Source organism: Pteropus alecto, unplaced genomic scaffold (genome assembly GCF_000325575.1).
Source record: "Pteropus alecto unplaced genomic scaffold, ASM32557v1 scaffold20, whole genome shotgun sequence".
Lineage (NCBI taxonomy): Eukaryota > Metazoa > Chordata > Mammalia > Chiroptera > Pteropodidae > Pteropus > Pteropus alecto.
Window position 1 is genome coordinate 43,533,123 of NW_006436298.1, and position 26,438 is coordinate 43,559,560.

Consider the following 26,438-nt stretch of genomic DNA (forward strand, 5'->3'; position numbering starts at 1 on the left):
TTCCACCTGATATGGAATAAACTTACACCCAGAAGTTCAGGCAACTCTAAATGTGCAGGTGAAAAAATAGAGAAACAGGAAGAAAAACGGGGAATTCCAGATACTTGTACTTACTAAACTTTATTTCTGTTTGCACCTCTGAATTCATTTAACTTGTTTCAAATTTATTTTCTTCAAGGCAGTGGTTATTGCACCATTTGCTATCTTTATAAAATAACAAAATCTACTTTTTAATAAGTGGTTAGAAAACACAGGATGAAATAATGTCTGAAGTCTAAGTTTTTCCTTTAAGATGTCATTAAAGTTTTGAGAAATTTTCTTTTATCTAATATAAAAGAAATGAAACAATATAAAATAAAATGAAACAATATAAAAATCGTATTTTCCCAAGTTTTGATGAAAAGCCTTCGAATACAGAGGTTTATAAAATCAGAGTGGAGTGTTGTTTCGACTTCTTTTCTACAAAGAGACTCAGATTTCCTGATAAATTTTTTTCTTGAAGATATGTTTAGTTTCTTTTTTTATCTTTTTAACCGACAGAAAAATAATTTCGGATGTCTTTTCTGAGTTTAGCAAATCCTTTTAATTAGTAGATATTTTGTTGACTCCAACTTATGCTTTTCATTATAGTCATATATTATAAGCCATTATCTACCATTATTCTCCAAACCCTTTGCTTTGGATTAATAAAGTCAATAAATTTTCTTGAAAGCTTAAAATGATCCTTATTTTTATCTTGACTTTCCCTCATGTATTATTAATGCTTTTTCTTAATGATATGTTACAGAAATCTAGATTTCATGACTCTCCACATTCTACAGAGGAAAGTGATATGTTTATACCTCATCCTTTCTGCATTAATTATGAGAAAATATACTGCTTTATATTTTTTGGAATTATATTTGAAAGATCCATACCGTAGCATTAACCAAGAACACTGCATTGCAAAAACTAAAGCTTTGGCATAACCCATTATTTTCTTAGCACCTGTAACACTAAGTGCCTAGACTTAGTTTTTCTCTTCCAGGTTATGTGCCCAGCAAGATACTTTTCTCAAAGTAGTGGGCAGTAATAAATATAAAGACAATTTCATTGAGTTAAAGACCTTTTTGTAATTCTCAAATGCCCAGAAAGTAAAGGGCTTTCAGTGTTTCTTGGCTCATTGCTTCCATCTTAATAGTTCAACATCTCCCACTTGTGTAAGAAAATGCCATTAAACTGTTTTTAAGTTTAAAAAACTTTTTTTTAAATGAAAAGTTAAAGACATTTGGGGTTTATTGAGAAGTACTCTGCATTGATACTGTTTGTGATGACACAAAAGATCTTTCAAATATTTTAAAATTCTTCATAAAAGATTACAATCATCTGCAACCTGAACACATCTGTACTTTTAATTTTTAAACTGGTTTACTTATGCTTTAAGTGCAACTGGTATACTTTATCTTTTTCACATATTATTATACACTTTCCCAAATACATACCCAGTGTTCATATTTATAATTTCTAATATCTATATAATATTCCATGGAATTGGCATTCACAATGAGAATAATGTGTTTAGTAATTTCCGATTTTTTATTTATTTTGTTATGCCACAATGCTTCTATAAATATCAGCTTCTTTATCTTTTCTTAAAATATATCCTATAAGTAAATTCCAGAAACTAACTAGCAGGTACATTCTAATTTAGTTGCATGTGGTTTAATTTCATTTTTGTAACCCATTACATCAATAAAATAAAACACCAGTATTATATTTGAAGAAGGTCAAGGTCAAAATAATAAACATTTTAAGCCTTTAGGCAAAGGTATTGGCCAACTACATATAGACATATAGAGAATGCTATTTCATGATTGTTACTTGGTTGCTTTTTTGTTTTAATAAACTTTTTTCCAAGTCTGGGATCTAGAGCTGAGGTGCTCAGTCACCCGATTAATCCAGATATTGAAATAACAAAAGGAAAATTTTAATTCCAAAGACAATCTTATATTGATCATCCTCATTTTACATAGTGATATCTGCCAGTAATTTTGGGTGCATAACTGGAAATGTGTACTAGAAGACTCATAAATTGGAGATTTTTACCCCCCAATTCAGCACAATGTTTATATAAATAACTGCAAGTGTCTGCGTCATCTCACTCGCCTATGCCAGCCTGACACATCCCTTAATTTCGACTGACCAAGACAGCCCTATGCTCCTGTCATCTTTGCTAAAATTTAGACAGGCTTCTTCCTGACTATAGGCCCCTGACCTCCACGTTTACTTCAGGAAACCTAGTATTGTAAATTCTTTTTCTGCTGCTCTGAGATGTAAATCTTCTCCCAGGCTTTTGTCAGTTTTACAACCCTGAAATGCCTTTCTCAAGGACTGGGAGCCATCCCTTTGAAAGGTAATCAATCAAGAAAGATATGTTTGTATCACAGTCTGTAAGAAGGTAGAAGCCTCATTTCAATTAGCAACAATTAGCAAACACTGTATAGTCTAATCACATTGGCCAACTTCTTTGACTTTCTACCAGTACTTTTCTACCAGCTCAGCCCAGTGCTAAAAACCTCTCCTGTCTTTTGTTTCAGGGGAGTTCAGTTTTATCTCTCTCCTCTATTGTAAGAGTCTTGAATAATGTCTTGGCTGTTTACCTCCATCCAGTGCAATTTTCCTTTGACTCACATGTGTCTATATATCTATAACTAATATCTATTGATCTCTCCTATTTATTTCTCTGGAGAACCTTGACTAATATACATACAAAGGGAATCCAGCAGCATTTGGTAGCAATAAGAATTTCATTTGAAACCAATCTTATAGAATCATTCACTACAAATTGTGTTTCATATTTAAGTTATTTTTGTATTTCAAAGGTCGTCATTGCTATGGAAATTGTGAGGTTTCCTCTTCGAATATTGAATGCTAATGCAATGTGAAAATGTAAAAATCATTCACAATCAGTTGGGACTTGCATGATTATTTAATCATATCCTTCCTCTTGTGGATCCTAAGCTTCTCTGGCTTCCCTTGCAAGGTAGGTTAGAGATATTGAAAACTAAGTGAATAAGCTACAATGTAGGATTCCTTCTCTTGAGTAATTGAGGGGATGTGGCTACAGATAAGACATGAATGAGAATATTGACCTTAGGACAAATTAGACCTAAGTACTTAGAATTAGATTAAATATTCTGATTCATCTTGCATTAATAATAGCACAAAACTATCTGTGTGTGGATAAGATATCTACTTATTTTGCTGCGTAAAGCTATATGAAATTCTGATAAATGCATTACCTTGATTAAAGTTACTTGGTTTCATCATTTTCTGAAAGGGTTATGCCAACCAGAAAATCATAATTATAAAGAACAATTTTTTCTATTGAGAAATGGCATAAGAGATTTCAGGTCCTATCACAACAGACTTTGCACATAATAAAGGAATAAGTTATATATTTCATATATGTAATAATAAAAAATATATAAATATCACAGAAGAGTGATCCAATATATTAATAAAACTATAAACACTTGACTGAAGTTGGCATCTCAGTGCGCTGTGAAAGGAAATTACAAAATTTAAATGTGACTATAACTGAAAAATAAGACACTAATATTGTTTACAGATCCATAATATGCTGCAGATTTCTTTAAAACAGGCATAAGAAGATATATTAAATTCATCAGAGAAAGGAAGACAATGGAATAAACAGAGAAACTTCATTTATTTGCAATATTTTACTTAAAATTTGAATCAAACATGGAAATATTTTTTAGGATTTGTTGTTATTTCACTTAACGTATTCTAAAACATTTTGTAACTAACAATTAAAACATTTAAAGATGTTAAAATATATTTTAATGACTTTTAGAGATATATTGATGAAAATTTTACCACTATTTTAATATTTTCTACCTAATTAGTTGGTCGTATAAACATATTCTATATTTAACTAAAATATTTAGATTTAGTGGATTAGAAAATTAAACAAATCTATACTGGATATTGACTCAGTTGAATATGCAGGAAAAATACATAATGCTTGAATCTGATTAATACAATAGCTATTATTTATAAGGAAAAATGGATTTATACATTTTTGTGTTTTTAAATGAGAAGTTACCTGACTTTAATAAACTTTTTATCCTCATCAGAGTTACCTTCTAAATTATAAATTAGAAATACTAGTATCTCTTTTTAAAAATGAGTTTTTGACCAGAAACAAATCAAATTTTATTTTTTTTAACTTGTGTGATCTTCAAAAACACACAAGGGTAAAATAAAGTAATTGAGTAGATAACTACCTCAAGCAATTGGATATCAGAAGGCATGCTTTTCTTTCTACTTCTGAAAGATTAATAGGCTCATTTTTCTGAATATATGTATAGTAAGTCCTTGTTCTTTATCCTGGCATTTCAGACCCTGTTGTTGTGGCCCAAATTCCCCATTTACTTTCCAGCACCCTTACTCCACAGACAGACATGACCATCATCTTGTTGATATTAAAATATGTCATGTAGCCATCTAACTCTTTGCTTTTCCAAATGTCTGCCACCTAACAACAAATAAATGTGTTTTTCCAAAAATGAAAGTTGTATAACCTACAACATTAAAATAATTTTGGATCCAAAGTTATATACATTTTATGTGGCTTACAGTTGATTAAGTATAGTTTAAACATCTTTATAATATAAAAGTCTTTGTAAAGTCATATTTACATTAATCTTATTCATTAGATAACTGATACAGGAATATTTGCTACTGAGTAAGAGACTAATTAGGCATCTTTAACAAAATTTGGTGTTTAATATACATGCCATCTGTTCATATTACTGAACTACTTAATTTGCCTTGCTAATTGCAGCAGTAATCAGTTCTGAAATATAGTTTACTTATGCAAAAGTACATTAGTTGAAAGCACTAGTGTGGTGTGTGGATTAAAAGATAAGACCAACTTTGACCAGAGTTATCTGTTTTGCGTATTAAATTACTTTCTTACTGAGTGTTGTCGAAATGAATATTTTTGGAGATTTGTTTTATGGATGAAATAAAACTTTTTAAAGTTGTATGTTATACACATACTGAAACTTAAAATGTGCCATTTTCCCATCTTAAGGCAATATGGGGATATGCCTTATCTGTTAGACATCCTTGAGGATTTAACCTTTATGTGAGAATAGCTTGGGCAAGTATATGTTTTGTGTATAGAAGTGTTGTTCCTGATTGGCGTCCTATATCACGTCATGGTTAAATTCTAGATCTGGGATTGTGCCTGATCTAAGCATTAATAAATTAATAATGTTTCAATGCAATCTCATGGATTCAGCATGATCTACGAAAATACATTTTTTTACATGATTGTTATTATTTTTTCAAGAGTTTCACATTTTTTAATTACTAGTTATTCTATTTTCTATTAGTTCCATTCATTTTTATGTTGTTAGAATTAGACTGTTAACCTTTTATGTTACTCCATAATGGAAGACGAATTTACTTCTTTTGCAATCATCTGTGTCGAATACTGAGACAATAATTTAGAATAATAATTTAATAGCATTGTTGTCTAAAAATCTTAGAAATAACTAGTAAAGAATTAACTAGTAAAGAAATATGTACTTAATAACTAGTGAAATATTTGGTAAACTATAAATAATAGATGCAATGATAATATTAAAGTTACTTATAGTAAATTAGAAACAAAATATTTCTTTTATCTCTGGTGTTTCCTTTGCTCTGAAGTTTACTTTGTCATATTAACATAGCCACTTTTGCTTACTCTAAAATAGTGTTATGGTAGATCTTTTCCCTTCTTTTTACCTTTAACCTACGAATATCATTATGGTTGTAATAAGTTTTTTGTTGATAGTATATAGTTCTCTCATGTTTTTGAGTGCATTTTGATAAAATCTGTCATTTAATTACTATTTTTAGATTTTTTTTTTTTTACTTTAAGATGATTATTGTGTGGATTTAGGTTTACTATTATTGTTCTGTTTATTCTCTTCTTTGTTCTATTTCCAGAGAAGAACCTGCTTTTTAATAAGTTTGTAAAAACTTTAGCACTGTATTTTAATTTGGATATTGTGATTTTAATGTCTCTTGATATAGTTTTTAGTCATTACTCTAGGGTTTATAAAAGACATAAATAACCCTTCATAGTTTATGTAGTGTTAGTCTCTTTCTTCTTGTATTAGAATGTAGAAATGTTGCCATTGTAGGGATTTCTTCACCCTTGTTCCTTAGTGCTATAGTTGTCTTAGATGCTATATCTATACACATTGAAAATCCCATTAAACAATGTTTTAATTTTGTTTCAAATATCAAACTCATTTTGAAGAAATCAGAGAATAGTCTATTTAATTATGTTTTATTTATAATTTCTCTCACTTTTCCTTCATGCTTAATTTTTCAAGTTTCCTTCTGATATCATTTTCTTTATTAATAATTTTCTTTGGAAATTGTTTTAGATTACACTTGTTGGCTATGACTTTTTTAGTTTTCTTCCTTTAGAGAATGTTGTCATTTTATCTTCAATACTTAAAGATATTTTCACTGGATGCAGAATTCTGGGTTGACAGATATTTTCCCTGAGCACTTTAAAACATGCCATTTCAGTCAACAAATGAATGGGTAAAGAAGATGTGAGATACATATATGTAGACACATAAATATAATGGAATATTATTCAGCAGTGAGAAGGAAGGAAATCCTGCCATTTGCAACAACATGGGTGAAACTGGAGGACATTATGCTAAGTAAAATAAGCCAGACAAGTATTGTATAATTTCATTCATATGTGGAATATTAAAAAATAAAGTTGAACCCATAGAAGTAGAGAGTAGAATGGTGGTTCCCAGGTGCTGGGGGTGAGGAAATGTGTAGATGTTAGTTAAATGGTACAAAGTTGCAGTTATGTAGGATGAATAAGTCCAGAGATCTAATATATAGGCATAATGATTATACTTAATACTGTATTGAGCACTGGAAATAGGCAGAGAGTAGATTTCAGATGTGCTCATCACAGAAAATGGTAATTGAGGAGCTGATATATTATCCTGATTTTAGTAATCATTTGTATATGTAATATGTTATACACCTTAAGGATATGTATACAATTTTTATTTAAAAATATATAAGTGCCATTTCATTCTGGCCCCATTTTTGATGAGAAATCTATAGTCGGTTGAATTATTTCTTATAGTTAATATATCAGTTTTCTGGCTACTTCCAATGTCGTTTCTTTGTGTTTAGTTTTCTGGAATTTGATTATGATGCATCTGGCCAAAGATGTATTTGACTTATTCCATTCTGGGTTTATTGAGATCCTTGGATTTTTAGATTTTTGTCATTTGCTAAATTTGAGAAGTTTTCTTAGATACTATTTCAAGTAATGTTCAGCACCACATTCTTTAACTGCCTTTTGGAACACCAGTAACATGAACTTTATAGTACTTATTAATTTTTAAGTCTCTGAAGCTCTGTTCATTTTTTTCCAGTCTTTTTTCTCTTATTTAGATTGAATATTTTCTACTGACCTGTCTTAAAGAGCTCATTGACTTTTTTCCTGTCATCTCCATTCTGCTATTGAAATCATCCAGTGAGATTTTTACATTTATTATTGAAATTTTCAGTTCTAACAGTTTCATTTTTTTTCAGTCTTCTATTTCTTTACCAGCTCTTTTTATTTTTCTGTTTTTAAAAGGTGCACAATCACTTTTCTGAGCATTTTTATAACAGTTATTTTTAAAGTCTTTATCAGATAATAGCTTATTTCTGTCATTTTGGTGTGAGTAGAATTTTTTTTTTTTTTTAGTATGCCAAATAATTGTAACCTGGTCATTTTTAGTATTACATTATGAAACACTGTGTCTTATCTAAGTCCTGTAGATAATGTTAATAATATTTTTCTGTTAGTAGGCATTCAACACAAGGTCAGGCCCCAAGTTCTAACATACCTTCTGTGGACTCTGGTTTTATTATTAGTTTTCTTTTTCAAAAGTTTACAGTGCTCTTTGGATTGATCCCAGATGTGTACCTCCTAAGTGATCATTTTGAATCTTGGATAATTGTCTATTCACTTGTTCAGTTCTCAAAGATTTTAATATAATGCTAATTAAGAACAAATCTATGCATATTCAGGTAGTGGATGAGTCTAGGAGTTTATAAACAACTTCAGTGTGTCTCTTTTCTGAGCATCCTTCACTCCAGAGTCTTCCCAGTACTTTCCTGTTCTGTGAGAATACCCTCGTCTATCATTCAGCCAAAAACTTGCAGCACTAATAACCTTTCTCTGCTGTACACTTGCATGATTGCATCCATGTCTGGTGTTGAGTGGAGAATGGAAAGCAAGAAAAACAAGACAATGGGAATGGCTCAACCTTATAACTGCAGTTCCACTGTATGGAGAGGGAAGTTTCCACTCCTCAGGGTTTGGCTCCTGCAGTTTCCCTTAGCTGATACTGCCACTGCCACTGTGGAGATTGGTGGTGAATTGGGCAGGAACACAGAGAAAAGGAAAAAAGTGCATTTCCATACTCTCCTGAGGACAGAGTTCCCTTTCTTGCTCCAAGACTGTTTCCACTGGAGCTCTGTAGGTGCCACACTAACCATATCCAGGTTTCTGGCTGCATCGAGTTCAAGCTGGGGTATGTGGTGATGGTGGTTGGGTGAGGGGAACAATAGTAAATTCATTATATATTCAGTGATACTTCCAGTTTGGTATTCCCTCATCTGTCTGCTACTGTTTCCTTCCGTAGTGCTCGAATTTATCTTCCATATATTCTGTCCGGGTTTTATAGTTGAATTAATTGGAAGAGACCAGATGGAGTGTGCTTACTCCATGTTACCCAGAACCAGAATTGACACAAATATATTTATGTTCATAGAAATTTTTGGAATGATGCTTAAGCAAAGAGCATATGCTTAGATTGTGATAACAAGGAAAGTTGAGTGTTTATTACTATATTGCTTGAAATTTTTATTTTTAGCTTGCGGGCTTTTTTTTTTTTTAATTTGTAAACTGTTTATCGTATGCTGTTTGTAAAAATGACCCTGATTATTCTTCTCATTGTATTCATGTTTCTTGCCAATGAATTTATAGATACTCTTATTAAGAGTTGGAGTCTATTTCTCTCTCTTAAATCTGTCCTGAACTTGTGGTTTTCTTTGATATATAGGATGCGGTGGAAGTGATAATGTGCCACTGTGAGTCTGGCATGCTTTGCCCTCTGTCAACCTGCTTCTGACAACAGGTACATGAGCGACTCCAGCTGAGACCAGCCCTAACTGCTGACTTGAGAATTAGATTTAAATAATTTATTGTGCTTTTGATTGAAAAATATATACATGTAAGGGAATACCATAGCGAAACACGATATATGAATACACGTGATTCTGAAATTTTTTAACTTTCATACTTGACAACCCCATCATCTCCATTAGGTAACCTATGCTTTGATTAAAATAGCTGAGTGTTAGGGGACTGTATAAATTAGAATGTAAAGATTTCCATCTGTTCTCATAGGCAGAAATATGCTATGATATCTCATGATCTGTAGATCTTTTTGTCCTAGGCTAGATTATCAATTTCAAGAAGTAAAATATATTCCCTTTTTTTCCTAGGCTCAAATTGCAAAAAAAAAAAAAAAACAGGAAAAGAAAAAAAAAACTAATGTAACTAAAAGTGATCAAATTTAGTCTATTTTAAGTAATAAATTTTATTATTTTGTTTTCCTACTCAGGTCACTAGAGTCACCAATTAAAATAACAGGCTCAAAGATGGGCTTTGAGCTAATAAGATCAATTTACTGTGCCAAGGTAGAAAAACTGAACAAAAGTAAAGCAATTTATTAAGATGCAACATTGAAGAACTTAAAGTGTGCTTTGAAACATTCATTTCTATTTTTTTTTTTTAGTATATTGCATTAGTTGTCAATTAAATTTAAAGTTCTCCTTCTTGTGGAACATATTTAGCTCCAGAAGTATAAACTTTTGTTTTTGAAACAGATACTTCTTACAATTTGTGAAATTTGTCTTCATTTTCAAGATTTCTGGGCACATTCTGTGCACAGACTATCTGGCATAACATCTGACTGAATTCTAATTTGCAAAACATATTTGGAACTTAGGGATATCAATTTTCACAATACTCTTCTAATTCTATCAATGAGAGGTAACTTTTGAACAAAAATGACATTCAAAGAAAACTAGACCATTTTTTCCTCAACTTAAATGTGTATTAAAAAAAGACCAGTCCTTATGAACTTCTCGTTGCTGATATTTGACACCTAAGAATGCATGTAGTCTCATTATTTATAATATTCTTAGGAGAGTATTTACCTATACATATTGGCACTTTGGTAAAATAGACCCTTCAAAAATTTGTTTTTTTCTAAATTTTAATGTTCTCATCTTTCAATTACAATGTGAAGAGTGAAAAGGAGTCAGTTTTGGGCACATTATCATTGCTAATATGAATTGCTTTTCTAAATTTTGGTAAATCTTTAAACTTTATTTCTTAAGTTGTTGAAAACCAATAAACTTGTATTTATGACTAAAATTTATTGCTCTATGCATTTATTAAAATTGCAAATTTTACTTATAGCCTTAGAGCAGAATGCTTAGCTTTGAGACCATGGTAAATTTATTTAAATTCTTTGGCAATTGGAATATTATAAATGAGGATAATTCTGTTTTTTTCTCTTATAATTGATAAACTTTTAAGGAAATTAGCAACAGTTATGTTGCTCTATATTATAATCCTTCTTGTTTGTAAAAGCATTAAGATAACAGCTATACTATTGATAAATTAGAGGTATAATAAAAATAACAGCTTCCATTAATTCAGTGTTTTTATGTAATTTATTACAAATACATGTATGCTATTTTATTCAACCATCAAAAGACTAATTTGGGTTTAGAGAGTTTGATTTGTTCTTTGTAATTCAGCTAGTATTTGGGAGACCAGAAATTATAATTCATGACTATTTTACACCAAGTCTATATTGTACTAATTGACATACATTAATATATTAGTTTCAGATGTACAACATAATCGTTTGATACTTACATGCGCTGTGAAATGACCACAATAAGTCTAGTTAACATCTGTCACCATATGTAGTTACGGTTTTTTTTTCTTGCGAGAACTTTTATGATCTACTCTTATAACTTATGTAATACAGTATTAACTATAGTCTTCATGCTTACATAATATCCCCATTCCTTAGTTCTTGTGTAACTGACAGTTTGTACCTTTTGACCTCCACCAATCTGTTTTCCGTATGTATGAGCTCAGGGTTTTTTTTTTGTTTGTTTTGGTGTGGTTTGGTTTTTGTTTTTAGACTCCAAATATAAGTGAGATCATACAGTGTTCATATATCTCTGTAGACTTATTTCACTTAACTTAATGCCCTCAAGGTCCATCTGTCTTCTCACAAATGGTAGTTTTCCTTCTGTCTCAAAGCTGAATAATATTCCAGTGTGTGTGTGTGTGTATGTATCCCATTCTTTATTTCTCCATTGATAGACACTTAGGTTGTTTCTATTCCTACACTGATAGACACTTAGGTTGTTTCCATATCTTGGGTTTTATAATAGTGCTGTGATGAACATGTGGGTACATACATCTCTTTGAGTTAGTATGTTCATTTTCTTCAGATAAATACCCGCAAATGGAATAGCAGGATCAAATGTTCTATTTTGATTTTGGGGGAAAACTTCATACAGTTTTCTATAGTGACTGCACCTATTTACATTCCCATAACAATGCACAGGGGTTCCCTTTTCTCTACATCTTCACCAATACTAGTTATATTCATTCATTCATTCATTCGCCATTCTGACAGGTGTGAAGTGATATCTCATTGTGGTTTTGGTTTGCGTTTTCCTGTCTTTAACTTCTGACACTTAAATTATAATGTGACTTGTCGTGGATCTCTTTGGATTCACTTTATTTAAAACTCTCTGGGCTTCCTGAATGTTGGTGTCTTTTTCTTCAGATTAGGGAAGTTTTCAGCCATTATTTCTTTATATAAATTCTCTGCCCCTTTTTCTTCTTCTGAGACCTCTATAGTACAAATGTTGGTTGCTTGATGTTATCTCATAAATCTTTAAGCTATCTTCACTTTTTCCATTTTTTTTTTCTTTGATTTGGTGAGATTTATTCTGCTGTCTTCTAGTTCACTGCTACTTTTATCAACTTCAAAAAATTGGGGTGTCAGGCAAGGTTATAAGCTCCTTTCTAGGGGATATTAGATAACTCTGGAGTGTTGCATAGGGAGACCACAGAAATTTCACCTGCTAGCCTCTCTTCCATGAAAATATCTCCCTAGATTATTAGAAGTGGCCAAACCAGAAGCCTGCCCTTCAGACCAAAGCTTCTGGACGAATAGCTGTCTTTCACAGAAAGACTAGTGATCGATTGATTTTTTGTTTGATTGTTTTGTTTTGTTTTGTTTTGTTTTTAGGTGAGGCAACCCTTGGTTGACCTCACAGATTGCAAGGGCCTTGTCAGTTTACAATCCCTTATATTATTATTATTATTTTTTTTTTTTTTTAATGCCTACAGCACCTGGTCTTCCTGGGTTGTCTTCCATCCAAGTACTAACTAGGCCCAACCCTGCTTAGCTTCCATGATCAGATGGGGTCAGGCTTGTTCAGGGTAGCATGGCTGTAGACTAGACTAGTGATTTATTTCAGTCTGCCGTACGTGCAGTGCCTGAGTGATACTCTGCCAAGAACAGTCTCTCCAATGTTACAGTCTAATGGGACCAACGAAAACAACCCACGTGGCCACCAGAGCCAGAGTCTCCTTGATATGAGCTCCATTGGTTTTCAAAGCTACATGTTTTGGAGGCTTGTATCTCAGGTACAGGTATTAATTGTTGGGGTGCCTGAGGTGGGCATCAAACCTTTTACTCCTCAGGGAGAAGCTTTGCTTTTGAGTTCCTTTCCAGTTGTGGGCTGCTGTGCCAGGGAAGGCTTTTAAGGTCTCATTTTTAATTTTGTATTTGCATTTACTTCCTCATTTTTTAATTTAGTTTGCAAAAAATTTATTTTACTATTCTCTTCAAATAATTAGCTGAAAAACAAACAAACAAAAGGTTGAATTGTATTTTGTTTATGTATATACCACATTTTCTTGATCCATTTATCTATTTTGCTCACTTAGTTGTTTCCACATCTTGGCTATTGCAAATAGTGCCGCAGTGAACATGGGCATGGTAATAGTTCCTTGAGATCCTAATTTCAATTATTTTGGATAAATAGCCAGAAGTGGTATTCCTGGATCTTATGGTAATTCTTTTTAATTTTTTGAGGAAACTATTTTCTGTAGTGGTTACACCACTTTGCATACCCATCAATACGGTGAAAGGATTCTAATTTCTCCACATCTTAACCAACACTTATTCTCTCTCTCTGCTTTTTAAAATATAATATCCATCCTAACATGTGTAAGGGAATATGTCATTGTGGTTTCAATTTGCACTTTCCTGATGATTAGCAATGTTAACCATTGTTCACGTTCACGTTGGGCATTTGCATGTCTTCTTTGGAGATATGTCCTCAAGTCCTTAGCCCTTTTAAAGTTGGGTTTTTAGAGGTTTTTGTTATTGAGCTCATAAGTTACTTATACATTTTGGAGATTAACTTCTTATCAGGTATATGGTTTTAAAATATTTTCAAGTGATGCAAAATAGGGCATATTCCCCCAAATGGGGTCTCGAGCCCAATGCCCACTGAGAGGGCCCTTGGCTCTGCTCAGGAAAGAATTCAACAGTGAACCAGAGTTAGGGACAAAGGAAAGTTTATTAGCAAAGGAATAATGCTCCACAGACAGAGACATGGTCTCCTCTCAAAGCCAGAAACTTAGACATTGAGTGTTTGAGGAATTGCATTTATATGTATTTTTCAGAATATAAGTACGTAGCATTAAAGGCATGGGAAATAGTTATTAGAAATCTCAGCAGGAGAAAAAAAAACAGGAATCTTTGTGTAGGTTTCCCGTGGTCTAGCCTTATGCTGATCGGCCAGGTTCCCGTGTCTAGCAGCTTGTAGCTGGCTCTGAGTACAACCTGTTTTCATATTTAGTCAATTTGTGTAGTTCTCATGTGCCTTTCCTATATTACGATCATTTCATAGGTTGCATTTTTACATTATTGATCATTTCTTTTGCTGTATAAAAGTTTTTTAATTTGATAGGCCCATTTGTCTAATTTTGCTTTTGTTGCCTGTGCTTTTATTGTCAGTATGAGAAATCGTGGTTAAGATCAAAGTCATGAAGCTTTTCTCCTGTGTTTTTTTATAGTGATTTTACATTTTCAGGTCCTTAGTGTAAGTCTTTAATTTATTTTGAGTTGATTTTACAATATGGTGTAAGATAAGGGTCCAATTTCATTCTTTTACATGTAGATATCATTTTTCGCAACATAATTTGCTAAAGAGAATATCCTTTACCTAATGTGAATTGTTAGCACCGTTGTTGACTATCAGTGGACTATCTATATGAGAATTTATTTCTGGGATTTCTATGCTGAAACATTGGTGTATATGTTTTTATGCCACTATCATAATGTTTTGATAACTATAGGGTTATAATATTTTTGGAATCAGGAAGTATGATGTCTTTAGCTTTGTTCTTTTATCTCAAGGTTAATGTGGCTGTTTGTGGTCTTTTGTAAATTTTGTAATTCTTTTCTAAAATATACCTTGAGATTTTTTACAGAGATTATATTGAACCTGTAGATTATTCTGGATAATATGCACATTTAACAATATTCTACAATCCATGATCACAGGGTATCTTTCCATTTGGGTCTTCATTAATTTCTTCCCTGTTTTATAGTTTATACTATACAAATCTTTCACCTCATTAAGTTTATTTCTAAGAATTTTGTATTTTTGGTGTTATTGTAAATGGGAATTTTTCCCCTAATTTCCTCTTAAGATAGCTCATTGTTATTGTATAGAAATGTAAGTGATTTTTGTATGTTGATTTAGTATCCTACAACTTTACTGAATTTACTAGTTTTAACTTCTAAATGACATCTTTAGAGTTTGCTACATATAAAACCATGATATCTGCAAACAGGGACAATTTTACTTTTTTCTTTCTGATTTGGATGATTTTTATTTCTTTCTCTTGCTAATTGCTCTAGGCTAGACTTCCATACTATGCTGAATAGAAGTACGAAGAGAAGGCAAACTTGCTTTCCTTTTGACCTTAGAGGAAAAGCTTTCAGTTTTGCACTGCTAAGTTATGTTAGTTATGGGTTTTTCATATATTGCTTTTATTGTATTGAAGTTTTTCTTCTATACTTATTTTGTTGAGTTTTTATCATGAAAGGGTGTTGAATTTTGTCATGCTTTTTCTGCATTCATTGAGACGGTTGTGTGGTTTTTATGATCATTGCATTAATGTATATCACCTTCGTTGATTTTTGTTATTGTAGGTTGAGCCATTCTTGCATCCCAGAGATAAAATCCATTTGGTTATGGTGTATGATAGTTTTAATATTAGAATTTTATTTTCAAGTATATCATTGAGAATTTTTATATTTACATTCATCTGGGATATCGGCCTATAGTTTTCTTGTGGTAACCTGGCTTTTCCTGGCTTTGGTATCAAGGTAATGCTAACATCAAATGAATTTGGAAGTGTTCCCTCCTCTTCGATTTTGTGAAAAAGTTTAAGGATTGGCATTCATTCTTTTTTATTTTTTTTAATTTTTTATTTTTTCAATTAGAGTTGACATTCAATATTATTTTATTAGTTTCCTGTGTACAGCATAGTGGTTAGATCATGTACAAAGTGATTCCACCCAATTAGTCTAGTACCCACCTGGCATTATAAATAGTTATTATGATAATAGTGATGATATTCCCTATGCTGTATTTTACATGCTTATGACTATTTTGCAACTACCAATTTGCACTTCTTAATCTTTTTCCCTTTTTCACCCAGCCCCACCAACCTCCCTCCCATTTATCAGTCACCAGTTTGTTTTCTGTATCCAAGTCTGTTTTTGTTTTGTTTATTTTGTTCCTTAGATACCACACACAAATAAGTGAAACTATATGGTATTTGTCTTTGTCTTATTTCACTTAGCATAATATCCTCTAGGTCCATCCATGTCATGCATCGATTCTTCTTCAAATGTTTGGTAGATTTACCCATGAAGGCCACTGCTACTAGGATATCTTTATTGAGAATTTTTTTGCTTATTGATTTAATTTCCATACTTCTTATAAGTTTGATCAGACTTTAATCCTGATTCAATATTGGTGGGTTGTAAGTTTTAGGAATTTATACATCTCTTTTAGGTTATCTATTTTATTGGCATATAATTATTCATAGTAGCGTTATCTTTCTATAACATCATTTGTAATGTCTCCTTTTATTTATTTTTCTTTCTTCTTAGTCTGGCTAAGGGTTTGTCAATTTTTATCTTTTAAAAACCTAGCATTCAGTGTCTTTGATATTGTTTTATTCTCTATTTTGTTTATTTCTGCTTTAGGATTTTTTTTTTTAATTCTGCTAACTTTGGGCTCAGTTTATTTTTTTAGCTTTTTTGAGGTATAAAGTTAGTGTGCTTGAGATTTTTAAAAAGTATTTACTGCATTAAACTTTTCAATATATTTTTACTGCCTACCATAAATTTTGGTATTTGTGTTTCTTTTGATTTATGTCATTATTTTTAATCCCTTTTTGGTTTTTTGACCAAATGGTTGTTCAAACTCTTCCATTTTGGTCAGAAAAGATATTTGGTATGATTTCAATCTTAAATTTATTAAGATTTGTTTTATGATGTAATGTGATCTATTTTGGAGAAAGTTTCATATGTGCTTGAGAATAATGTGTGTTCTGCTGTTGGGCAAAATGTTCTGTATATTTCTTTTAGATCCATTAGGTATATAGTGATGTTCAAGTCACTTTCTTTATTGATTTTACTTCCAGATGGTCTATTCATTATAATAATTGGGGTATTGAAACATTCTACTGTTATATTGCTGTCTATTTTCCCTTCAGTTCTGTCAATGTTTGCTTTATGTACTTAGATGCTCTGATTTAGGTGTAAATATATTTATAATTGTCATGTCTTCCTAATGGATTGACCCTTTTTATCATTATATAAGATCTCTGTTTGTCTCTTGTGACAGTTTTTTAGTTAAAGTCTATTTTGTCTGATATAATTAGAGCTATCCCTGCTCTATTTTGGTTACCATTTGTGTGGAATATTCTTTTATCCCTTTAAGACTTTTGTGTCCTTAAATCTAACATTATGTTTCTTTCAGACAGCATATAATTTTATCTTGTCTTTTTAAATCCAGTTATTATGTCTTTTGATAGTTTAACCCAGTTATTTTTAAAGTAATTATCAATAAGAAAGAATTCAATATTACCATTTTGTTTTCTCTTAGCCTCAAGTTCTTCGTTTCTCTTTTCCTATGGTATTCTTTCTTTATGTTTTATTTTTTTGCATCAATATGATTTGATTCCTTTCTCATTTCATTATATAACATAGGTTTTTTTTTTTTTTTAGCGGTTATCTTGGGGCTTGCATAAATTATAACAATCTGTGTTAAGCTGATAACTTTAGTTCAATCACACACAAAAACTCTAACTTATCCTATCCACATTTTATATTATTGTCACAATGTGTATCTCATATTGTATACCTCTATTTTCCAGCTTCATGGAGCTATAATTGACATATAACATTGTGTAAGTTTAAGATATATAATCTTTTGATACACATGTGTTGCAATATGATTACCATGATCATAGTATTAGCTAACACCTCCATTATGTCACATAATTATCATTTCTTTTGTTTGATGAGAGCATTTGAAATCTACTCTCTTAGCAACTTTCAAGTATAAAATACTGTATTGTTAACTATAATAACTCGGCTATACATTGGATACCTAGAACTTATTTATCTTGTAATTGGAAGTTCGTAATCTTTGACCAATATCTCTTTATTCCCTTGACCCATCAATCCCTGGTAAATACCATTATATTCTCTGTTTCTATGAGGCCAGCTTTTTGAGAATGTACATATAAGTGAGATCATACAGTATATGTCATTGTCTGACTTATTTTGCTTAGCGTAATAATATCCATATCTTTTTTACCCATTCATCTATCTGTGGGCAATTAGATTGTTTCCATATCTTAACTATTGTGAATAATACAGCAATTAACATGGGGTACAAATATCTTTTCAAGATAGCGTTTTCATTTCTTTGGGTAAATATCCACAAATGGAATTGCTGGATCATATGGCAGTTCATTTTTATTTTTTTGAGAAACCTCCACACCATTTACCATAGTGGTTTTGCCAATTTATATTCCCACCAACAGTGCACAGAGGTTCCTTTTTCTCCACATCTTCATTAATATTTGTTATCTCTTATCTTTTTGGGGAGAGCTATTCTAACAGGTAAAAGTGATATCTCATTGTGATATTGATTTGCATTTCCTGGACAATTAGTGATGAGCACATTTTATGTATCTATTGGCCATCTGTATGTCTTCTTTGCAATAATGTTCACTGATGTCCTGTGCCCACTTTATTTGGACTATTTTGTTATTGTTGTTGTTAATGATTTATATGAGTTCCTTATATATTTTAGATATTAACCCCTTAGCAGATATGTGGTTTGAAAATAGTTCTCCCATTCTGTAGCTTGCCTTTTCATTTTGTTGACTTTTTTTGCTCTACAGAAACTTTTTAATTTGATGTATTTCCACTTTTTTTGCTTATGCTTTTGATGTCATACCCTCAAATCATTGCCAAGACCAATGTCAAAGAGATTTTTTTCTATATTTTGTACAAAGAGTTTTACAGTTTCACTTTTTATAAGTCTTTAATCCATTTTGAGTTAATTTTTGTGCTAACTGGTATAAGACAGGAATTTGATTTCATTCTTTTGCTTATAATTAACCAATTTTTTCAAAACCATTTATTGAAGAGATTGTGCTATTTTCATTGAGTGCTATTAGCTTCCTTGTCAAATATTAGTTTATTGTATATGCTAAGGTTTATTTCTTGGCTCTCAGTTCTGGTCCATTGGTGTGTGTCTATTTTTTTCAAGTACCATACTGTTTTGGTTACTAAAGCTTTGTATACATTTTGAAATCAGGAAGTGTGATGTTTCCAGGTTGGTTCATTTGTTTGGTCGTTTCCAGGATTAGTTTGGCTAATCAGGTTTTTTTGTGGTTCCATACAAATTTTGGAATTATTTTTTATTAGAATTTTGATAGGGAATGCATCCAATCTATAGATGCTTTGGGTTATATGGATAATTTAAATAATATTTCCAATCCATGAACACAGGATATCTTTATATTTGTGTCTCATTCCATTTCTTTCATTATATTTTAGTTATTACTATACAGAACTTTCACCTCTTGGGTTTAATTTATTCCTTAAGTATTCATTGTTTCAGATGCTATTGAGAATAAGAATGCTTCTCTGTTTCTTTTTCAAATATTTTGTTGTTAGTGTACAGAAACACAACTAATTTCTGAATGTTGATCATGTACCTCACAACTTTACTAAATTTGTTGATTGGTTCTAATGATTTTTTTGGTGGAGTCTTTGGGATTTTCTGTTATTAAGATAATATCTGAAAACAAAGACAATTTACTGTCTAATTTAGATGCTTTTTATTTTATTTTTTCCTGTCTGATTAATCTGGCTAGAACTTCCAGTACTATGTTGAATAGGAATAATGAGATGGGTACCCTTATCTTGTCCCTGATTTTAAAGAAAAAGCTTTTAAACATTACAGTTGAGTATAGTGTTAACCATGGGCTTGTCATATACGGTCTTCATTATGTTGGGATATGTTCCTTTTCCCAATTTGTTAAGCATTTTTATAATATAAACATGTTGAATTTTGTCCAATATTGGGCAAGATGATATAAAGGATAGCTAATCATGTGATATGAAATTAAAGTTGTTCTAAATTAGCATTTTTAAGAGTTAATGTGTGAAGTGCAGGGAAGGTTGGCCGATAATTAAAAAATCCCAAAAAGATGGCTAAGAATGTTTCAGACATAACTAAAAATAGAAGTACTGGAAATTTTTTATTTTTGCTTAGATTAGATATTTTTATTCTTAGTCAGATTTCAGAAAATCTTCTCAATAATTGGATAGGAAAAATGTGTTTTAGAGCTCCAGATCTCAGTAGGTCATGAAATATTTCTTAATAATGCGCTCTATTTGTGTACAAAATATGAAATTGCAGGCAGAATTATGAAGTGTCAATGTTTTTCTTAATATTTAATTGCTCATCTAATAACTGTGATATGTATCAGTTTTTCTTGTGCTTCAATGTAGCCTATGTCCTCAGAGTAGACAATAAGGCTCGTCTTGGCTAGAAATCATAGAAGTCTGAAGTTGTTGCTGGTGCATCCTGAGTTGTAACTGGTCAGATGTTAGGAAAGATGGTAGAGCTGCTGAAAGATTCGTGTGTGTGTGTGTGTGTGTGTGTGTGTGTGTGTGTGTGTGTCATGATGTCATGTAACAAAAATTACAAAGAACTTTCAGTTTAAGTTCAGGAGCCTGCCAGCAGCTATAGTAAGGTCCTCTCCACAGGTTTGATAAGCAGCATGAGCACCAGCTCTGCCAACTCTCATTTACATTTACTTGGTTAAAGTGGTAAGTGGGCCATTAGAAGAATAATGCTGTCATGAAGAAGTGAATTGTTTTCCACATAAGAGAAGAGGTAGTGCTTTCCCTTTTTAAAGCCAAGGGAGTTGGATACCAGAAGAATCACTTTTAAACTCTGGGATCCCATATGAGGCAGAGATATTGCTCTTTCATATACTAGTTCAGTGACTATGCTACTGAAATACAAGTAACAATAATAAGTTCCCCAAAGTTTAAAAGAATATGGATTGTAAACATGTACACATACATTTCTGCTCAACTTTGAGACAACAGTCTTGAGGGATGGCTATAATATGGGATGCATGGCTATAATTTGGGATGCAAAGAACTATAAATATCAGCGGAATATAGTGTAGTATCACTGACTGGGGAACAGCCCTAAATAGTGGCCAAACTTGTAAAAAAAAAATATCATTGCTAAAAAGTAAACTCATCCAGAATGATCTATCTATTAGTGAGATATGTCATGGCATCTCCATGAATTCCACAGCCCAAGGACTAGCATTTTTGAAACAGCCAAACCAAATAGGGATTGGTGTCGGAGAATGAGGATAGAATGTAACAACTTTCAGCCATGTAAGGACATATCTATATTTTCTCTTTATCCTCAAAAACTTCTTTCCTAGCATGTCAAATCAAGAAAGCCACATTCTCTGGAATGAAGTAGATATAAAGAAAGATTTATATAAAATTTGAGTTTTGAATATTAAAATAAACTAGACTAAATTTTAAGTGCAATGAAAGTATTTTAGTAATTCAAAACTAATTAAAAGATTATGAAATTATACTGAGAGTTCAGTTAATGAATTACTACCAGAAGGGAATCCATGTGTGTGATGGATGACACATTTTAATTAGAAATAAATAAAACTATTCTAGAATGATTTGAAATTCTTCCATAACCCAATTAATTTAAATATATGGATGAGTGGAAGATAAAAAATTAAATTAACTGAAAAAAATTGTTTATGGTATCATATAAGCTGAAGACAGAGTACTTTCCCCTGGGTATTAGTATAACTAAAATTATAAAAGATAAGGAATTTCTCTTCTTATGGAAAAACAACTAGATAGTCTTACTGTTAATGTATGTGATGAGGTGGTGAACCACGCTCGGCAGATATCTGGACAGAGGGGTCATTTATAAAATTTCCAGTCTTTACCACAGCTAAAGTGTCCAGATAGGCCTTTCTACCTACCGAATGCTCTTCCTCCAGACTTCACCATTACTCTGAACTTCCCAGATTATAGGTTTGGTACTCCCTCAGGAGGGAAGAACTAATCATTTTTGCCATACCTTTCTCTCTTGTGCTGAGTTATGTCTCTAGTGTTTATAGTTCACTATGAGCTGGTCCCTTCTTTCTCTACCTTATATGGTCTAACATCAATGGACTTGTAAGTTTTAACCAACTTTGTCAATCTAACAGAACCAGAATGACACCAAGAATCTCTGTCTCACCAGACAGTGTTCACAGCTGGTAAATAGTTAATATTCAGAGCTGGTAAAACAATAACCAGTATGTGAAAGAATAAAGATTTAAAGCATATGCCCTTCCTACCCCCTACTGCCACCCTTTTTTAAATTTTAACAAAGTGCTGATAATTTATAAATGTAAGTAAACAGTATTAGTTTTTTTTATTAAAGTCGTATTTAATTGTATGAATTCCTTACTACTCATATGCTAAAAGTCACCTAGAGATCTTTTTAAATTCTTTTTAAATGATTTTTCAGTTGACAATTCAAGTAATACCATCTTTAGTTTTGTTGAAAACAAGTTATTAGAAACCATTTGACTACTAAAATGATTTTTTTTAAAACCTGGAAATAGTATCATATATTATCAAATTTGAGGAAGTAAATCCAGGTTTATCAAATAATCATTAATTTTACATAATATCTTTCACTTATAGCCACCTTACTTGGCTCAAATGGTTGGAAATAATTGGGAATATTGAAATCTTTCTAATTTTAATATATTTTTGAACAGTACTTTCTGGGGTATATAAAATTCGTAGCCTATTATATGTTCTACATATCTTTTGGCCAGAGTATTGGAGTTGCATTCATTTTTTTTTTTTATGACAAATACGCATATGCACCAAAATGCCTAATTAACAGACCACCTTTATTTAAAAAAAAAAGAAAACTTCAAATATCAGCCAACCAAAGAATAAAACAAAATTAGACCACAGGCTGGACTACAAAACAAATCCTGATAAATTTAAATGAGATGAAGCCATATCATTAATATTTTCTGACAAAAAGCATAAATAAATGTAACTAATAAAAACATTTAGGAAAACTCCAAATGTTTCATGTAACACATCAGTCAAAAAAGAAATCAAAGAAAATCAGAAACTTTCAAACTGAATAGCAACGAAAATGCAATATATCAGCTACAGCCAGGGTCCCCAACCCTTGGGATGCAGACCCTACCATCTGTGGCCTGTTAGAAACTGAGCTGCAAAGCAGGAGGTGAGCTGCGGGCCAGCCAGCAAAGCTTCATCTGTATTTGCAGCCGCTCCAGCTCCAGCACTAGCATCACTTCCTCAGCTCCACTTCAGATCATCAGGCATTAGATTCTCGTAGGAGCACCCATCTCTGGTGCCAAAAAGGTTGAGGACTACTGCCCTATAGCTAAAGCATTATTTAAATGGACATTGATAGCATTCAATGCTTATGTTAGAAAAGAAAGATTTAAAGCGAAACATTTTTTCAAGAAGCTAGGAATACTGAACTAACCTAAAGCTAAAGTAAGTCCACAAAAATGAAATATTAAAGATAAAAGTAGAAGACTACAAAGGGGAAAAAAACAACAGACAATAGAGAAAGTTAACAAAGCCAAAAGCTGGTTCTTTCCAAAGAGTAATTTAATAAGCTCTTAGCTCAACTGTTCAAGAAAAAAATCAAAAAAGAAGAGACATCACTAACATCAGGAATGAAAGAAGGGGTACCAATATGCATCATAAACAACATGAAAATGATAAGAGAATAGTGTAAAGTAGGTAATGTCTTTCAATAATTTGATCATTACATCTAATTCGCATTGGCACAAACTATCAAAGCTCACTCAAGAAGCAAATAACTCGAATAGCTTTGTACCTATTGAATTTCTAGTTTAAAATTCACATGTTGACGTCCTAACCTACAGTACCTCAGCATGTAATTGTATATGAATCTTAAAATTATTCTGTGGAAAAGAAATCAGAAACACAAGAGTATATTATGTGTGATTCCAGTTATACAAAATACATTACAGTGATGAAAAGCAAATCAATGTTTACTTGGTCATAACTGAAGAGAGGAATGGTCTGCGAAAGGACTCTGGAAATATTTTGAGCTAATAGAAATATTCTGTATTTGAGTGGTAGTTTCACAAGTGGTGTATATAACTTAAAACTCATTAAATTTATAAAGATACTGTACATAAATTCCTCCATAAAGTTGATAAGAGCTGATTCAAGATATTCACTCACGTATGTATGTATTTGAATGATGGAGGGTGTGGCAGAAACTGGCTAGATGCTTGTAAATGTGTTTCCTTTCCTCAAACCTAAGGGAAACTAGAGTTCCTAGACCATTTTGAATTGATTTGGGGTCTTGTGACTGATTTTTTGTTTGACTAATGTGAATAGCCCTGAGTTCTCAATGATTTAGACTTGAATGCGAAGGGTTTTCATATCAGCGCCCAGGTCCTAACCTGGATTCTCTATCTGTAGATGGAACTCACTTCTTCAGGCCCAACATTTTTATCTCCAACATTTTCTTTACAAATGCCCAGACACTTCTCAGGAAGAGTCACTCTTGCCTGCTGAAAGGATTCCCTTTTCAAAATAAATTTTATTTGCATTTCCCTGTTTAAAAAATTTGATCTGCAGCAGAATCTGAGGACTCTTGTGCCATCCAAATGACAGTGTAGAACAGTGAAAGGTGTTGCAAATGTGGCTCCCCAGGTCCCCTTTTGGATGTAAAACTTCGTTATTTTAAAATTACTGATATGTTTAGGTTGAAACAGACATATACCCTAGAAGATTTATTAATCTAGGAGGAATTTAAAATCTAAATCCATTCTGAGGAAAGAAACAGGAAATAAATATCACCCTTGATAACATGACACTTTTTAGATAGTGAATTCAGTTACTGTGCAGGATGGACTTAGATTTTTTTTTTTTATCTACAGCACCTTGATACATCCTGAAATTATAAAGGAATTATTTTCCATTAATTACTGATATCTTGTTTAAGAATATCAGAAATGACTATTAATTTTCTCCCCTATGACATTTGGTGGGATGGAACAAAATGGTGGCCACTCTTTTAGTTACACAGTAAAACAAAAAAGGTAGATGCCAAAGGTCTCATAAAAAAGTATTATCCAAACTTCCCTTATGTGAGTTGTGTTGGACTATGCAAATTTGCAGAGTAGCTACTGCAAATCCTAATAACATTTTTGAATTTTTAATATGTGCCAGAAACTTTTCTAAATAACTGACATGCCATATCATATTCCAAAACAAATGTATGAGGTAGGTACAATTTTAACCCATATTTTACAGAGTAAACCGAAGTACAGAAGGTTAAAAAACTGCCCAATGTCCTCGGAGTATGGAGGACCCATGATTAAAAATTAGCCCCAAATTAATTTTATTTAATTAAGACTCCCTACTATTCTATCCTCCATTATAGGAATATATATGTACAGAAGAAATAACTGTTTCCTTTTATAATTTTTTTTAGAGAAATGGAAGAGAGTATACACCAGCATTAAATTAACTAGAAACTAAGTCAGCAAACTCTGCTTCTAATGAAAATGATTCCCACAAGTCATCAGCCACACAGTGAATATCGTGGGTTTGCTGTCCTACCCAATGAGGGAGGGTATGGGGTCTTTCTTCTCTAATCCAAGCCAAGTGAAATGGGCTCCAATAAAATTTCCCATGAGCCCTGACATGTCTAGATTCCTAAACCCCTGTTAGCAGGTGGCCAAGTTCCAGATCTAGGCTCCCCTCTAGCGTCATGACAGCAGAGTGGCAATTGAAGTTCTCAGGAACACTTAAAAGGGGTTTCTTGGATTTGGAGGAATATGTGAATAGAGAGACTAGATCCTGCTGCCTGCCAATAAACTTGAAACATTTACCATGACCACAAAAATGCAATAAAAGGATTACATTTTCTGTTATGAAGACATTTTATGGAAGAAACAGAGAAAGTGCATGGAATAAGGTAGCTGTGCCTCACTGTTTTCAAGCTTCCTAAACTTTCCCAGGGAATTTCCTTCAGTAAGTCCCCATTAATTAGTCCCTTGTGGAAATGTTTACATAAACTGTTGTACTTTGTAGTTTCCCAGGAGCGGTCAGACTCCTGTCCTTGTGCTATAAACAAAGTGGAGAGTGTGTCTCAGGTCGGAAGATTTCTCCTCAAGCCTTGGGAAGGAATTCAACTATCAGGCTGGAAGCCACTTTAACATATTCCTTCTAGAACTTTAATTTGCATGCAAGTAAATCAAGTGATCTTTAAAATGTTATTAAAAGTGAAAGGTTTCATATTATCGCTATTCCTGTCAGGAAAGCCTTCTAAAAGATACCGCTTGTAAATTAAACTCTCCAAGGGAAATCATTGTTGTTTCTTGGTCTGTCACATGATAAAATGTTAAAGGAAAGATGATAAGGAAACCAATTGCTTAAGATGCTATATTTGGCATGATAAAACTTTGAGGTTTTATCTACACAAAAACAGATCAAATTGGAGCTTAAAGTTCTGATTTAATT

The 26,438-nt window shown here is 32.2% G+C and overlaps 1 pseudogene; it reads right to left on the reverse strand.

The window, feature by feature from the left end:
- Window positions 1-12,544: 12,544 nt before the first annotated feature.
- Window positions 12,545-12,663, reverse strand: LOC112480953 (annotated as a pseudogene).
- Window positions 12,664-26,438: the final 13,775 nt, after the last annotated feature.